Genomic DNA, 18885 nt, shown 5'->3' on the forward strand with positions numbered 1-18885 from the left:
GAATTATATCCCCACTTCTCCCTGGTGTGTATTTTATCCCATGTGTTTAGAGCGTGTTTGGTGATGTCCATTGTTTTCGTGCTCAGTTTTCTGTATTGTGGTGGTATCCATACATTTTTACCTAAATCAACCCCACTCGTTATGTTCTCTATTTTCACCCATTGCTTATCTTTATTATTATTCACCCAATCTGGAATACGTGATAGGACTATTGCAGTGTCATATTTTTTAATATCTGGTGCTCCCAACCCCCCCTCTTCTTAACATTCACTAATTGTGCATACTTAATTCGTGGTTTCTTCCCCCTCCATATAAACCTTAAAAACAGTGTATGTAATTTATTCAGAAAACTCAGTGGTATTGCAATTGGGAGCATTTGGATTTTATATGTGATTTTGGGGAGAACTGACATTTTAATTAAATTTATTCTACCTCCCCATGATAATCGGTTCCGCGGAAATCTATTCAACTCGGCCCCAATCTCATTGAGGAGGGTCATGTAATTTTCTTGGAACAGTGTCTCTTTTGCTGCTAATATTTTGACTCCTAAGTAGTTAAGTTCTTTTATCCCCCATTTAAATGGTAGGCACTTTTGGTAGGCCTTGTCTCTGTCTTTATCCTCAACAACTTCCAATATTTCCGACTTGGTTGCATTTACTCGGAAATTGGATAGTCTACCATAATTCCCAACCATCTCGAGTAGGTTGGGGAGGGTAATCCTCGGACGAGTAACATACAATAGGACGTCGTCAGCAAAGGCGGCTAGTTTGAATTCTTCTTCCCCAATTTTGACCCCACTGATATCTGGGTTGTGTCTTATCCTAGCCAACAACGGCTCCAATGTCAGCACAAAAAGCAGCGGCGAAAGCGGGCACCCCTGCCTGGTTCCATTTTGCAATGCAATGGGATCAGACAAGGTACCATTTATTTTGACTCTGGCGGTAGGGGAGGCATACAAGGCCTTTATCCTTCCAATCATTTTATTGCCTATGCCAAATTCTTCCAGGGTATTCCACATGAAGCCCCAGTCTACCCTGTCAAATGCTTTTTCAGCATCCATCGACAGGAGTAGTCCTGGGGCTCCCCTTTCCTTCATTATCTGGGTCACCATTAGTGTTTTAATGCTATTGTCTCTCCCTTCCCTCCCTGGTATGAAGCCCACTTGGTCGGAGTGGACCACCTCCTTCACTATCTTTTTCAGTCTGTCAGCGAGGATCTTTGCGAAGATCTTCGTATCGACATTCAAGAGGGAAATGGGTCTGTAACTTGAGCACAGGGTGCTATCCTTTCCCTCCTTCCCTATGACAGCAATCCTCGCTTCAAGTGCTTCCTTTCTCATCTCCCAACCTTCCCCGATCCCATTGATGTAAGAGCACAATATGGGGAGCAATGGTTCCTGTAGTTTTTTATAGTAAAGAGCGGTCAGTCCATCAGGCCCTGGACTTTTCCCGTTTGGGATGTCCTGGATGGCCCTCCTTAGTTCTTGTAGGGTCACTGGGGCATCTAACATATCACTGTCTTCTTCCGTGATTTTTGTTAAATTTGCCTCCTTAAGGAACGTTTTACTAGCCTCTTGTTTACGATTTTCCGATTCCTGAGAGTTATCTGCGTTAATTGCGTATAATGCCCCATAGAACTCTTGGAAAGCTTTCGCTATGTCCCGCGTTTTGTGTTTAATTTCCCCCGACTTGGTCCTAATTTTTTCGATGTAGTTGCTCGTTTTCTTTTTTTTCAGGGCCCTTGCCAAAAGCCTGCCAGGTTTATTACCAAAGATATATCTCTCTTTCTTGACCATGTTATAGGTTTTATGTGTTTCCTGTTCTAGGGAGGCCCTCAACTCTTCTCTTCTTTTAAGTAGTTTTATCCATACCTCCCTTCCCCCTGATACTTTATGTTGTTGCTCTAGTTCCTGGATCTCCCTAGTGAGGGCTAACATTTCATTCTTCAATCTCTTGTTTTTTTCCCCCCCTACCATCATGAATATACCCCTAATGTAGGCTTTGTGGGCTTCCCAGATTGTGGCCTCGTTTACCTCCCCGGGGGTGTTGATTTTAAAGAACCACTCCAGCTCTTCCTTGATTCTCTTTAAGATATCTTTGTCATTTAACAGGTCTTCGTTCAATCTCCATCCTGGGCCCTGTAAGTCATTTTCGCCTAATTTTATTTGTAAACTCACGGGTGCATGGTCCGAGAATGTCATGTTGCCAATGGCTGCTTCTGTGACCTCTTCCAACAACCTATGCTCTACCAGGAAAAAATCAATTCGCGAGTATGTCGCATGTACGGGGGAGTAGTAAGTGTAGTCCCTTGTGTCCCCTTGCTGGGTCCTCCAAACATCTACCAGCTGAAGTTGGTGCAATTTCTTTTTGAGTTTCCCAGTCCACACTCCCCCCCTCCCCCGGCTATGTGATGAACAGTCCCTCTTAGGGTCTAAGCAGAGATTAAAATCCCCTGCAACGATAGCCCTCCCAGTCTTGAATTCTTCAAATTTAGTCAATATATTCATTACTTTTCTATATGTATTTTTATTTGGCCCATAGATTTTTGCCAGGGAGTACGTCAGAGCATTGATTTTGCCTTTCAGAAAGAGGTAACGGCCCTCCGGGTCCGATAGACCCTCCTCAAATTCAAATCTAGTCTCCCTGGCAAACTCTATGGCCACTCCCCTTGCTCCCCTAATTGGTGAGTCACTATAGTACCAGACTGGGAAGTCCCTGGAAAAAATTTTTTGGTTCTTATTGGTACTTAAGTGTGTCTCTTGGAGCATTGCGACCCCAGCCTTCAGGAACTTCAATACCCCTAAAATATTTGCACGTTTTACGCAGGCATTCAATCCCCTTACATTATAAGAGATCATTTTTAGATTAGATATCATCACTCGCTCTTATTTGTTTTCTCCCTTCTTAAAAACAGGCTCCTGGTGCTTTTACATAGGTTAGACCCTATTTGTTTGTAATGCAGACTCATGACACAGTTGGCTGTAGGGCTCCCCCCCATTCCCACCCCCTCCCTCCCCCCCCAGCCTCTCCTCACCCTCCTTCCACCACCCCTCCAAACCCCTCCCCACCCGCCCCCCCCTCCCTCCTTCCCCATCACCGTGCATTTTGGGGGAACAGCTGGCCCCCCTTGGGCCTAACAAGAAAAAAAAACGTGGCTCTCTAACTCCGCCTCGCCCCCCGGTTTGCCCCCTGAGGTTGAGCTCGGTGAGGGAGCTAGTCAAGCCCGAAAACCGATCCTGGGTGGGAAGATTTGCCTGGCCCGGTCATCCCCCCGCCCTCCCGCCCACACCCCCCGGTAACCCCCCCACCACCCCCCCTCCCCGCCCCAACCATCATGAAGCGGGCGCGGCAGAGCCCCTCCTCTCTCTTTTTCCTTTTTTTTTTTTTCTTTTTCTTTTTTCTCTTTTCTTCTTCATTATTCTGTCCTTATTAAGTCCTCTGTCCTTTTGTACCCCTATACTCTTTTGCGGAGGTTATTGGTTTCCAAGTAGTTGATTCCCCTGCAGATTCCTGGTTGGCGATTTTTTCCCACCAACCCGGGATCTCCACTAGAGGGATTCCTAGGCGTTGACAGAATTTTTGTGTTTCTTCCGGGAATCTCAATGTGGCCGACTGGCCCTCTTTGCGTCCAATTAAGCAGGCAGGGAAGCCCCAGGAGTACTGCACCTCATGTGTTATTAGGGTCGCAAGTAGTGGTTTCAGAATTCTTCTCCTATTAAGTGTCTCTGCTGACAGGTCCTGAAAAATGTGCAGGCTTGTTTCCCCATATTTTGCCTGCATGTTTTTCCTCAAATTGGAACTGATCTCCTCTTTGTCCTGATAGTTGTGGAATCGCACGATGACATCACGCGGGGTGTCTTCCCTAATTTCCGTCGGTTTTCTAATCCCATGAACTCTGTCCACTTTTAATTTGCTGTTATCATCACTCGGTTTCCTCAGATCCTTGAATATAGCCTCTATTTTTTCCTGCAGATTCTCTTTTTCCCCTTGCGCTTCCGGAAGGCCTCTGATCCGAAGGTTCTTTCTTCTACTACGGTTCTCTTGGTCTTCCATTCTATACCTTGTGTTTCTCTGCTCAATCCGCAGCGCTTCCAACTGAGTTACCATGTTTTTGATTTCTACCTCTTGTTTGTCCATTGTATTTTCAACTTCCTCCACTCTTTTTAGAATATGGCTCATGTTTTCATGCACAGTACTGATCTCCTCCTTGATTGAGGCCTCCAGTTTCGCAAACATTTCTGCGATTTCCCCCTTAGTGGGGAGATGTTTTTCCTGCTGGGGTGCCATTAGCGCTTCTGCCTCTATCTCGCCACCGGGGGGTCTTGTTTCGATGTCTGCCACCTGGCTTCTTGTCCCAACTTTCACTGGGCGTTCTGGTGTTTTATTTTTAGTCCCTGTTGCTTTGTCAGGGCTGACTTTACTGGGCTCATTCACCATATATTTCCTGATGGCTCCCGGGCTAGCGCTTACTCTAGGCGGGTTCGCCGTGGCCCCTTTTGCTGATTTGCCTCTCATTTCCTCCTTCCCTGCTAGATAAAACGCAAATAATGGCAAAACCAGGTTCACATGGAAGATAATGCAGTTCACCCCTTAACCCCTCTTCCCTGGGTGTCTTGCGTCTCCAACCTAAAAGCACCTATATTCGTTTTTATAAGTGGTTTAGGAGGAGGAGGGGGTCTCGTTGGTTTGGGGTAGAAAAATGTCACTATATAGACAGTATCTAGGTTTCTACCCTGGAACTATAGGCTCCTATTCTCCCCGAGGCCCTCCTATCAGGGGGGTCTCACCACTGTTACTCCGCCGCCTCTAGAACTTGCTCATCTCCAGCCACCCGCATAGAAAGCTCCCTCACATTCCTAATATTGCAGTTCAAACTGAGCAAAGCACTGCCTTAAGTAGCTGTTATACTTTCTTTTATAAGGATTATTGACAACAATAGAAGTATATCACAGTCCCCTATGTGTAAAAATCCATACGCTTTATATTATTCCAGCAGGCCACTTACCCTCTTTTCCAGGTAGAGAAAGACCGAACTCTTAGCCAATTGTGCAGTGCTTACCCTTCGCATGTGAACTCCTGGGGCTTTTCACCTGTCAGTATGCTTCCCTTATTTCTTCTATGAAACTTCTTCCACAACCCCTGTCAGTCCGTCCCCGCCAAGCCCGCTCCGCATTAGATCATGCCTCTTCACCTTCTCTTCTCAGCCTATAGCTGTCAGCACACGCTGGGGGAGGCACGGCGTCCCCGATCAGGTCCCAGACAGCAGCCGCCACCTGCCGCTATGAGCTCATTCACGGGCACACCGCTCCCACCACCTCCGCCCACCGCAGCCGACCTCCGAGACGAGCACCTGGATGGGGTAGCCGAGGAACGGCCCGCAGGACTCGGCGTTCCAGAGAGGCGGGGGCGGCCAGGGATCAGAGCGCGACCAGAAAGCCGCTCGGTGCGAGCATCTCAGCTAGAGGGACACCGAGCCGCCCAGACTCAGCAACGGCGTCGAGACTCCGCCCACATCCGGCTCCTCCCTCCGATGATGAGGCACTGATGGGACTGCATTGATAAGGCGGCACTGATGGGCAGCACTGATGAAGAGTCACTGATGGGCTGTACTGATGGGCACTGATATGCTGCATTGATGGGCCTTGGTTATCAGTGTGAATGTCCCCGGTCACATGAAAGCCGGTTATTGGCTTTCCTTTCCTCACACACTGACAGCGCTGAGAAAAGGAAACGACGATAACCGCCATTTGTTTACATGGCATCAGTTGTGATTGGACACAGCTGATCACATGGTAAAGAGGAAATGTTATTGGCTCTATACTCTTAATGGTGCTGTATTCAAGAGACATGGCACACCACCCATGACCATACTGCATGCCCCCAGGGGCGCGCACGAGTGGCGTGCCCGCTAGGATGTCATATGATGTGCCCCCGGAAAGAGGAGCATCCCGCCTGGCCTATAGCAGATTGATGGCCGGGCGGTACACTCCCCCTTCCGTGTGGACATCATGTGACATCCTCCCGGTCACGCTGCTTGTGTGCTCCCTTCTAGTTATGCATTGGCTGGCTAAACAAATGGTAGTTACCCTGTCACCCTCAAATACCTTTTTTTGTGCTTTACATGAAAAATTGTCTTTTGCTTTGGGAAATACCTTCACTTTTAAAAACTCTTTCCATGCAATTTAATCAAGATGAGATAAATAAATTTATGTTTTTAACATTTAAAAATCTTTTTTTTTTCTTCAATCCATATAAAATGTTTATATTACAAATAAACATTAGTGATGGGCGAGCAGCTCAGGCTGAGCATCAGTTCAGCCCTGAACAACCCCCATTTGGGTGTTTGCCTGCCGAGCGCCCCACAATGCACTGATTGCTGCACAGTGCATTCTAAGCCCTGATTGGCTGAAGCAATGCACCTGACCAGTGAATAGCTGGTTGTTAAGGTGAGGGCCTGGGAAGCCAGCACTGCATTCTCAACAATGGATGAGTTATCAGCTGTCAGTGGGCTTCACTGCTGACTGCTGAATGAAAAAAAAAACATTGTTGGAAATACAAAATGTGAAAAAAATGGGGGCGTGGAGGTCCATACCAGGCCCTTAGGTCTGGTATTGATTTTGAGGGTAATCCCCATGCCAAAATGTAAAAAATAAATGGCGTGGGGTCCTCCCCAAAATCCATTCCAGACCCTTATCCAAACATGCAGCCTGGCAGGCCAGGAAAGGGGGGGCAAGCGAGAGCCCCCCTCCTGAACCATACTAGGCCACATGGCCTCAACATGGGGGGTTCTTGAATTAGCACCCTGTCCCCATGTTGATGGGGACAAGGCCTCTTCCCCACAACCCTGGGTTGTCGGGGTCTGCAGACAGGTGGCTTATCGGAATCTGGAAGCCCCATTTAACAAGGGGGTCCCTAGATCCTGACCTGGTACGGATTGGGGGGAATTCCCACACCATTTTTTTTTTCACATTTTTGTATTGCCTGCAATGTTTTTTTTCAAGAAAACTTGCAGCTGGCAAAATCAATTTAAATGTATTTTTTTGTCTTTATATATATATAGATATATAGATATATAGATATATAGATCTATAGATATAGATCTATATATGGATATATATAGATCTATATATATATGTCAATTTTGCTGCAGCAGGTTCTTTACACGGTACCGATGCACCACTTTATAGGCAGACTAAGGGGACCCCCAGGCACTATATTTAAAGGATTTTTTTTTATTGTTTCACTTTAAGCATCATTAAAAAACTGTTACTTTAAAATGATCTTTTTTTAAAAACTGTTTGTATTGATACATGTCACCCAGGGCAGTGCTCGGGCCTCCATACACTTTTTATGGAAATAACTTGCATATAAGCCTTGAAAATGGGGACTTTTGATTTTTAAAATTCGGGTCCTATATACTTTAAAAGGGTGTGCGGTTCGGGTCCAAACTTTTCCATGTTCCGGAGTTCTGGTGCAAACCGAACCAGGGGGGTGTTCAGCCCATAACTAATAAACACTACACGCAGAGTGCACCCCTGACGCTGGCTTTATAGAATGTTATGGGCTTTCAAATAAGAGCACATAGAAGGAACTGTTTGCCTTCAGACTCTCTCTCTCTGATTAAGCTATATACTCTACTGACAAAACATAAAAGGAAAGGAGTGGGAGAGAGAGGTATGGGCCACATCTTTTTTGAACTATGAAGTGTTAAAAACAGCAGGCATTTTTCAAAAGGGCAGCTGAAAATGGACATGTAAACATTTGATAAGGACCTGGAGTTCCAACCTCTTTAAATGTACTGCAAGTATAAAATATTTACAATATAATATTACCTGACTTTATTTTTTAACAGAGTATAATACATATTAAAAGCATGCACAAAAAATTATGTATTTCATTTATTACTAATGGTCTAAATGAGGAAATTCTAATTAGCAGTGAATAAATAGTAGCAATTGGCCATTACTGTCTAATGGTAAAACACAAACCCTATGACCACATATATAGTGTGCTAATCACAAATTACTGCTTACTTGGCAGTGCCTTTACAGCTTATGATTAATGTGTTTAATAAACATTGAGGCTCTTTTATCTCCATTTTACCATGTGATTACTGTAATTTGTAAATAAATTCCTAAATTAATAATAGGCATTTTGCATAACAGCCCTTTTAGCTATATGTAAGGAGAGTCCAAAGTTGCTAAATCAATAAATAACATTTGATTGTCCAATGTCATTAGTTAATTTTATTATTGCTTTTTTCATTCTACCAGCCATTATTTGCTTCTTATAAGCAAACACCACAGTCCAAATAAACATATTATTTCTTCAAGGTCAATAGGTGAATGTGAGTAGAGTGATTTCAATTTTACTGTGGATGGGGACAATACATTTATTTGAAATGTACGATTTTTTTTACACATTCTGTTGCATTTAGACCTATGTTATAGAGCCACCCATGAAATTGTTATGCACTGAGGCAGTTTATATATGTTTTTTCATTTGTTTTAAAAGCGCATAACAGTTGTGAGAATCAGTTTATCACTTTCATAATTATTTATTTATCACCCATGGAACATGTTTTCTTTAAGTCTACTCTAAATTGTCCTTGTGCTTTCTTTTCCCCATAGCAACTAGTTAAGTATAAAAGGGAAGGGTTTTTTCAACCTAGCTTTTTATCACCTGGTCTGTATAGCAATGTGACAGATCAGAGCATGGACATGGATATTAAAGAAGTTTATGTTTTAATTTAGTCCTTTCCTTTGTCCATAAAAGGCAAAATAAAAGTGCAATTTTACCCCCCATTCTCAGCAGGGGGCACAAGTAAGGCAAGTGAGTTAAAGCACTTGACTATTTGTAATATTACCCCTTTCTGCCAATCCCTCCATTGGCTGCCACTCACCCAACAAATTAAATTCTAAATACTAACAACAACTTACAAAGCCATCCACAACTTGCCCCCCAGCTACATCACTAACCTAGTCTCAAAATACCAACCAAATTGTTCTTTTCGTTCCTCCCTAGAACTCTTGCCCTCTAGATCCATTGCCATCTCCTCCCATGCTCGCCTCTAGGACTTCTCCCAAGCCTTTCCCATCCTATGGAATTCCCTACTACAATCTGTCCGGCTATCTCCAACTCTATCCAATCTTCATCAGCTCATGCTGCATAGTTATTACCTTTTGTATAACTTGACCCTCCCTTTTAGAATGTAAGCTTTAACGAGCAGGGCCCTCTGATTCCTCCTGTATTGAATAGTATCATAACTGTACTGTTTGCCCTAATGTTGCAAAGTGATGCACACACTGTTGGCACTATATAAATCCTGTATTTTAATAATAATCTCTTGGGCACTTCATAGATAAGATCTCTGTGACTAAGTACTTGGGCCTGCTCAAATGTTGTGATCATTATGAAGGGTTCTTAATCCCCCTGTTGGAGTTTCTATCTATTTTATGGGGGTTTTTTTGGTAAAATTATTTTTAATTTTTTTATTGGTTCCTGTACTAAAGAAATAAAACAAATATCTGGAAAATCTGGAAAAATGTATGCAGTCAGCTGCAAGCAGGAAAAACACTTTTTCAGTCCCCCACCCCACTTTTTTCCCCAGTGATCACTTATATGAACTGTTTTTTGTACAACATTGTTGTAATGTACTGTAATAGCAGGGATTTGAGTTGGCACGTGTCTTCAGTTTGGTGGTGCAGAGTTACTTAAACAGGTACCCAGGTTTGTAAGATCTGCTAAGGCAGGTCAGAAGAGTCTGTAGCCATTTCAGGGGGTCATAGCAAGTGTTCAGTTGGCTGAAATTCAGCAGAAATTCCACCTGCCCATAAGCCGCCTGATTTGTGACCTGCCCACCAGGTGGAAATCATCTTTGGCAATGCCGCAGCAGCTGCACATGTAGCAGAGGGCCATCAACAAGTACCTGTATGAGTTTGTCACAAGGACAGGCTCAGGGGAGCTTAGCTTTTTTACCCACACCAATAGCTGCTGATAAAGGATGCATGCAATGTACTGTCACCATTTGAGGAAGCAACAAGGATGGTGAGCCGTAACAATGCATGCATCAGCGACACTATCCCTTTTGTGTTCCTGCTGGAGCATACTCTGTGTAGCTTTATGGACAGGGCACTCGAGACAGAACAGCAAGAGAAAGGCCCACTTTATGCAGATACCATTCTTGCGACACCACAAAATACACAACAGGAGAGGGAGGAGGAGGATTCTGGCAGTTTTGGAGACATTGAAGCAGAGGAAGACATACTTCAAAACCTTAAGTAATGGTTTTCAGTCCCCAGAAACCTCGGGAGTAGTACGTGGCTAGGAGGAGGCAGTTCCAGATAGTGTAATCCTCAGTGACCCCGAGAACTCTGCTTCTCATGCCTCCGCAAACTTGCGGTACATGGGCTCCCTTACTCTTTAAAGCCTGCAAAAAGCACCTGAGAATTCGTGACATCAAGGAGAAGGATCATTATTGGTTGACAACCCTCCTTGACCATCTTTACAAGGGGAGAGTCTCTGAACTCACCCTGCCCTTGCAGAGGGAGTACAGGATGAAATATCTTGAGGACACCTTAAAGATGAGTTTATGTAACACCTTTCCAGACTCTGGTAGGTTACATTCTTATGGAAAAGCTAGTTTTGAGGATTCTGTTGGTCAAAGGAGGAGTGGTGGAGAAGGGGGCCACCTAAGTGATGCATTTAAAAAAAATTTTAGTCCCTGGCACCCAGCGCTGTCAGCTTCTACATCCCATCAGCAGCATCTGCATCATATGTTGGAAGATTATCTAGGGGCAAAAAAACAGACATGGAGAGCTTCCAGTAGACGATCCACTGGGTTACGGAGTCATGAGAATAGACAACTTGCCCAGTATGAAATTGAGCTGCTGGGCTGCCCTGCATCCAGTGTGCTTTCTGAACAGGCAGTCAGTGCTGCTGGAGGTTTTGTGAAATATAAAAGTGCGTGTCTGTCTACAGACTCTGTTGACCGGCTGACATTTGTCAAAATAAATCAGTCCTGGATTAGCAGCAGCTATCAAGCGCCTGATGTCAATTTCACTGATTAAATGTTTTTGGGATCTGGAATCTCTGCCACACTGTCTAGGCTGCCTAGCTTTGTGGGTGTTGATTTTATCTTGAAGTAATTTTTTGGTATAGGTTTCATGGGCACAAATAACTTTCAAAGACCAATTTTTCCACACCTGTTTGATAGGTGCATATAATTACATTTTATTACAGCAGGCCAATTCTCTTTCATCAAGAGTATCTCTATAGGGTTACGATGTGAAGGCACCACCAACACCAACACCAAAGCCAAATTTTTCCACACCTGTTTGACAGGTGCATATTATTTATTTTTTTTACAGAAAGGCCAATTCTTGCTCTCATCAAATGTACCTCTATAGGGCTACAGGGTGAAGGCACCACCAACATACGAAGCCCAATTTTTCCACACCTGTTACACCTCTGCAAAAGAATTACAAGAAAAAGTTGTTAATCTTGCCCTGAGTGTACTAAATTTTGGCTTCTTCACATAAGATTTTCTCACTGTGGTGTAATAATTTGTTATATCCATCCAAAGTCTGCCAAGGAGACACCAGAATCTATCCAAAAAATCTCTAATCTTGTTCCGAGTGCACTAAATTGTGGCTTCGTCATACAAACTGGCTCCCCAAGCCATCATTTACAAAATAAAGAAAAAAATATCTTTTTTTTCTTTATCAGTTTCTTTGTCAGTTTTGCTGCAGCAGGTTCTATACAAAGTACAGATGCGCCACTTTACAAACAGATGAAGGGGATCCTCCAGGCACTATATTTAAAGGATTTATCACTGCTCCTTTAAAAACAAGTAAGTACCTGGGCCCCCCCATACCCTTTTATGGCCAATAACTTGCATATAAGCCTTCAAAATGGGCACTTTAGATTTTTCACGTTCACGTCCCATAGGCTTTAATAGGGTTCGTGGTTTGGGTCCAAACTTTTGCAAATTTCTGGCACGAACCAAATCGGGGGGTGTTCGGCCCAACTTTACTCATAAGGTGGTTGCAGGATGACATCACAACCAAAGATCTGACCCTCTATACACATTACATTCTTTTTTTATGTAGGAGTAGAGCCTTCACGTCAGCCTACTCTTAGATAGAGTATAGCATCACCACCATGGAGACTGTGGTAAACAATACTGGCAGATTCAGAAACCGGATCAGATGGCTCGGATGGCAACTAGAGCAATGTGTGTCCTGGAGGCCATTATTCTACATACACTTCTTTACTGGGGACATACAGTAGCTACAAAAATCAACAAAAATAATCAGAAATTAAAAAAAAATGAGAAAATACACATCGTGTGGCCATCTGTGTGTCCTGGAATGGCTTCCAAGACACATATTGCTCTAGTTGGCATCAGGGCCCTCCCATCCATTTCTGTATTTGCCAGTATTGTTTACTACCGTGCCTTTGCTATGCCTGTGAGACTTTCAGTGATATCTCCAGTGGCAGGCAACATCAGGGCAGCCTGGCTGGGCTGTTTTATTCCCAAAGGCTGCAAAGCCAGTTGACTCAATCACCATTAGGCATTTATGCTGTACATTTGTGGCCCTTCAGTGATGCCAGGTTGGGCAATTTTTTAGAGCAGAGCCAGCAGGAGGAGCAGGTCAGTAGCCAGTGAGTCTCTATTTTTTCCTCATATTTTAAATGTACTTAGGGTTAAATAACTAATTTAAAAGAACATTGGTCATTCCTTTTGCAACTCTAATGCATGCATGTTGGAGTTATATTGTCCTTTCTCCTAGCTTCATTCTTCTTACAGATGCTGGGAATGGGCTGGAACCATACATTTCAAGGTGCATGTTCTAAAACAATAAAATTAGATTGAAAGCTGTTTTTTATTTCTTATAAAGTTTTTTCTGCCAAAAAAATGCACCTGGTATCAGTTTTTTTTCAATTCTATAATATGAGAAGAAGGCGTCATCACTATAGTGTGCCTAATGTCACATACACACGATCGGAAATTTGGCCAGCAAAAGACAGATGAGAGCTTTTGGTCAGAAAATGCGACCGTGTGTATGGTCCACCTTTTGCACCCTGCCTCCAATAATGCTTTTTGTGATCATTTTTGAGGCAACAATCATACGAAGTACATACTAACAAAGGGAATGGAGGTGGTACAAAAAGGACCAAAGATTGGATTTGATCTAAAGGTGAATCTGATGCCTAATATTAAGGATTATACTATGCATTTAAAAAAATATGTTGTATGACTAAAACGTTAGGAAAATGTTCTTATTCAACCAGTAAAATGTTTTCCCAGGCAGACAATGCAATATCATCCATGGAGCATTAAAAGGTTCCAGACTGTAACACAGAAGTTTTTGAACATTTTCCTGCAGGATTCCACAAATCTTTGAAAGAGAGAGTGAAGGCATCTGCACTTTTATACCAGATATAAGTACACAGAAATCTCTCTTCACCTTTAAAGTCGAAAGTTCACAAGTGTGACACTGCAACTTCACAGAGGAAACACGGTCAGTGGCAGCCCAGGGACAGCCATGATGGAGCACAATACTAAAGTGCTTTCAGTCACTTTGGAAGAATTTGAAATAGGACAGCTCTGTCATAAGATGAAGCACGTTAGCATAAGTTTGCTTTAGGCTGTAGTTAAAAGGACCGAGGAAGAAAGTTTGAAGGGACAGGAAGCTGAAAAATGCTCTCTGGCTGTTTTCTTCAATGCTTTTCATACAGAGGTCTGTTCAAGGCAGCTCAGGCTTTACTGCCAATCAGTGTCAGCCACCAATCCAAGTTGTCACTGCCAGGATATGACAGCACGGCAGAACAGAATGTCTCCAAATTTAGAATAGAGATAATTGTTTTTTTTATACATTCTATTCCTCCCCCTCCTGCTGTCACAAATGCCTAGTCTGAGCCACATTGTCAGGCATAGAGCGTTCTGCCCCACAGGCATAGATAGGCCTTCGCCAAGTTAAATATGCAGACTTCAGACCGTATGGAGAAAAATATGTATGAAAACAACGAGAACCTTTACAATGGTGATAGAAGCCACTACGTTCCTCCATGGTAAACATGTGATTCTGACATTAATGAATTCTGAAATTTAGCTGGGAGGGAAACGTTTAAATCTGGACAATTCAAATTGAGCATAAAATAATAACAATAATTAAAAAATGCATAAGCAGAAGTTTTCTTCAGTGAAAACTGCATGTCAAAACATTGAGTAGACCTAGACATATAGGCAGCTGAAGTTATACGGAGAGCTCAACTTTTTTGTAAAAGTCATACTTGGCAACTTAGATGGAGAGATGCAGTGTTTGCTGACAGTGATTATCTAAACACAAACGTATGACCCAGTGCCATCTGGTAAGTTAATTACCTTGGGGGAGTGTTGCACATGCGGTGTGGTGAAGGTGATCGACTGGAGTTAACCCTGCATGGATTTGCCTTGTTGGACAATTTAATATTCATATTTACCCACATTTATTTATAAAGTGGACTTTTTATTGAAATCTTAAAAACAATATGATGGATTAGCGCTACTAATGTTTTGGTTTTTGCTGTAACATATTTCTGGTTCTTTGTTTTACTATTATAGTAGCTGCTCAAGTGATTTTAAATAGTTTTTTTTCTATGAGCGCTGAGGGAGAGGTATCAATCTGCAATCAGAAATATGTGATCAATCCATTTCCTGGATTGATCACATATTTCCGGTCATCACAGCGCCCCTTCCTCCAAATATATTCTTATGTCTTTTTGGTATGTATTGAGGCTTTTTAGCCCTATTTATGAAACAGACATGGGCTATACTTGAGTTATCTGTCCTGATTCATTATTTTCTTTTTGTAAATTTTATTGGTCCCCTTTTTGCCCTCTGCAGCCACACTGCGGTAGGGTTGGCTTGCCTTCTTTGGGATCTGGACCGTATTGACCCTGCCCCATGAGGGCAATAGGGTAGGTTGGGTGAATGCTTTGGGGTGTTGGGGTGTTTATTCCCATATGGTGTGGGGGTGTGGTTGGTGGATTGGGGAGGATGATCGGACCCTGAGTACCATGTCGCCCAATTATTTAGTAATGCGCACCATGTCTGGTATTATACATATGTTTATTGATGTTGTGTTTTCTAAAAAATGTTTTTTCTTTGTAGAGATATATCTACTTTGGTCACAAGTAGGGAAGACTGGACCTGCCACTATAACAAGCCAATACCTTCTTGGTATATTGTATATCCTCCTTTTAATACTTATGTGAATTAGCATTTGGAAAACTGTTGTTAATTCAATGTAATAAAATGTATTTTTTAATGATATTTCGTACCGAGTTGTGTTGGCACCACAATTTCCTCTGTCCCTTTTTACAATTTTACATTATATGTTTATTATTAATGCAAGTTTGTGACAGATTAATTTATAACACAGACTCCGGTTAAAAATGATAATCTTAGAATCTCATTTGTATGCCCACATATACAGTATCTCAAATGTGAGTGCACTCCTCACATTTTTGTAAATATTTTATTATATCTTTTCATGTGACAACACTGAAGAAATGACACTTTGCTACAATGTAAAGTAGTGAGTGTACAGTTTGTATAACAGTGTAAATTTGCCCAGACCCTGAAATTGAGCTGCAGTACATTTGCCAAGACCCTGAAATTGAGCTGTAGCACGGTGGCCAAGACCATACAGCGGTTTAACAAGACAGGTTCCCCTCAGAACAGGCCTCGCCATGGTCGACCAAAGAAGTTGAGTGCACGTGCTCAGCACCATATCCAGAGGTTGTCTTTGGGAAATAGATGTATGAGTGCTGCCAGCATTGCTGCAGAGGTTGAAGGGGTGGGGGGTCATACTCTCAGTGCTCAGAACGTATGCCACACACTGTATCAAATTGGTCTGCATGGCTGTCATACCAGAAGGAAGCCTCTTCTAAAGATGATGCACAAGAAAGCCTGCAGTTTGCTGAAGACAAGCAGAAAAGAGACAGAAAAATTAAAGACTCATATGGCTATACCTGTAATTGCCACCATCCCTTGAAATAGAATATAAGAATAAACCTCAAATGATGGGATTTTGTAGGCAAGTGAAAAAGAGATAATCTATAATTTTATCAAACATATACATTTTTTTACAAAAAGATTTACGGAAAATTCCAAATTGGAAGTAAAAAAGATACGACAACAAGTGATTATATCACACTAAGCTGGCGGTGAGCTATTCCAAGATACTAGTAGGTTACTGGTGATCCTGGGGTGTATGGCTTTGTGGAACGTCCATGCCCTGCAGTGGTGGAGAAGGAATGGTGCTGGCTGACATTTCCGACGTCCCTATATTTCAAGAAGTGCTCATGCTAAGAAAATGTAAACGTTGTTAGTGTATATATGGTAATGTTTGTACGTGTATGCATGTATATACAGTATATGTGCATATGCATGTCCATATACAGTTATATATAATATATATTGTGTTTTTCAATTCAATTGTATGTTTCAGAAGTGGTATTATTTCCTGTAGGAGAATTGCTTATAATTGCATATTTCAAAACGCGTTGGATATCCCCATCTACTTGGTTTCATCGTAATTCACCAATGAAGAAACAGCAAGTAGCTGGGGACTAACACTTTGTGATCATATCCAATTTCATGTAGTGTGATATAATCACTGTTGTCGTATCTTTTTACTTCCAATTTGGAATTTTACTTAAATCTTTTTGTAATAAAATGTACATGTTTTATAAAATTATGGATTATCTCTTTTTCAATTGCCTACAAAATTCCATAATTTGAGGTTTATTCTTTTATAATAGACTAAGGACATGGATTACTGGAACCATGTCCTGTGGGCTGATGAGACCAAGATGAACTTATCTGGTTCAGATGGTGTCAAGCGTGTGTGGCAGAAACCAGGTGGGGAGTACAAAGACAAATGTGTCTTGCCTACTGTTTAGCATGGTGGTGGGAGTGTCATCGCCTGGGGCTGCATGAGTGCAGCCCAGACTGGGGAGCTACAGTTCATTGATGGAACCATGAATTTGAACATGTATTGTGACATACTGAAGCAGAGCATGATCCCCTCCCTTTGCAGACTGGGCCACAGGGCAGTGTTTCAACATGATAAGGAACCCAAGCACATCTCTAAGAAGACCACTGCCTTGCAAAAGAAGCTGAGGGTAAAAGTGATGGATGGGCCAAGCATGTCTCCAGGCCTAAACCCTATTGAGCATCTGTGGGGCATCCTCAGATGGAAGGTGGAGGAGAGCAAGGTCTGTAAGATCCACCAGCTCTGTGGTCATCATGGAGGAGTGGAAGAGGACTCCAGTGGCAACCTGTGAAGCTCTTGTTAACTCCATGCCCAAGAGGGTTAAGGCAGTACTGGAAATTAAAGGTGGCCACAGAAAATATTGACACTTTGGGCCCAATTTAGACATTTTCACTTGCGGGTGTATTCACTTTTGCTGCCAGTGGTTTAGGCATTAATGGCTGTGTGTTGAGTTATTTTGAGGGGACAGCAAATTAACACTGTTATACAAGCTGTACATTCACTGCTTTACATTGTAGCAAAGTGTCATTTCTTCAGTGTTGTCACATGAAAAGATATAATACAATATTTACAAAAATGGGAGGGTGTACTCACTTTTGTGAGATACTGTATTTCTTATCTTATTTAGCTTCCAGTGTTCTCCATGCTCAGCACCCACCCTCCCCTCCCCTAGTCTCCATAGTTCTGGTAATAGTACTCACACATCTTATGGGTAACTGAAAGAAAAATGCTTCCATGGACACCTTTCTATCCTTAACCTGGTGAATAGACACTGAAAAAGAAGTAGTCCATTGTGGAGTATATGCCTCTCTTTTTTTAAACAAGCTTACAGTGTTGAACTAGTGGCAACACAGCCTCTTGCTTGGTTTACAAAGCTGCTTCTTCTTCTTAAAATCCAACTCTGGGAATTACCAAAAATAACAAAAAAAAAACAAAAGCTACCTATGCAGTTAGGCCCTCTGCATTGCTTTATAACTTTAGGTGATGAGATAATACTTAATTTACTCATTGCTGCAGCAGGCTCCATCCAGCTGTCTGACTATTCCTCTAAAGTCTTCTATTTATGGCACTCTGGATCATGGCCATGCAATTACTTTATAAAAGTGATCATTCACAAGCTGGTGTGGAGGAGAGCAAGAGAGCCTGTCGATGTGAGGAGTAAGGTTAGCATCACACCTTATTCCTCATCCCCTAGTGTTAATGAGGAGTAAGGATGAGCCGAACATACCCCCGATTCGCACCAGAAATTCGGACGAACAGGTGAACACCGTTAATGGGACACGCTATGGGACACGAAAATGAAAAATCAAAAGTGCTCATTTTAAAGGCTTATATGCAAGTTATTGTCATAAAAAGTGTTTGGGGACCTGAGTCCTGCCCCAGGGGACATGTAACAATGCAACAAAAAGTTTTAAAAACGTCCATTTTTTTGGGAGCAGTGATTTTAATAATGCTTAAAGTGAAACAATAAAAATGAAATATTCCTTTAAATATCATGCCTGGGGGGTGTCTATAGTATGCCTGTAAAGTGGTGCAGTTTTCCTGTGTTAAGAACAGTACCACAGCAAAAAGACATTTCTAAAGGAAAAAAGTAATTTAAAACTGATCGCGGCTGTGAATTGTCGGGTCCCGGCAATATAGATAAAACTCATAGAAAAAATGGCAAGGGTCCCCCCCCCAGTCCATTACCAGGCCCTTTGGGTCTGGTATGGAAATTAAGAGGAACCCTGCACCAAATTTTAAAAAATGGCGTAGGGGTCCCCCCCAAAATCCATACCAGACCTGAAGGGTCTGGTATGGATTTTAATGGGAACCCTGTGCCAAAATGTAAAAAAAAATGG

The sequence above is a fragment of the Aquarana catesbeiana genome, linkage group LG03 (assembly GCF_042186555.1).
Source record: "Aquarana catesbeiana isolate 2022-GZ linkage group LG03, ASM4218655v1, whole genome shotgun sequence".
Taxonomy (NCBI): Eukaryota; Metazoa; Chordata; class Amphibia; order Anura; family Ranidae; genus Aquarana; species Aquarana catesbeiana.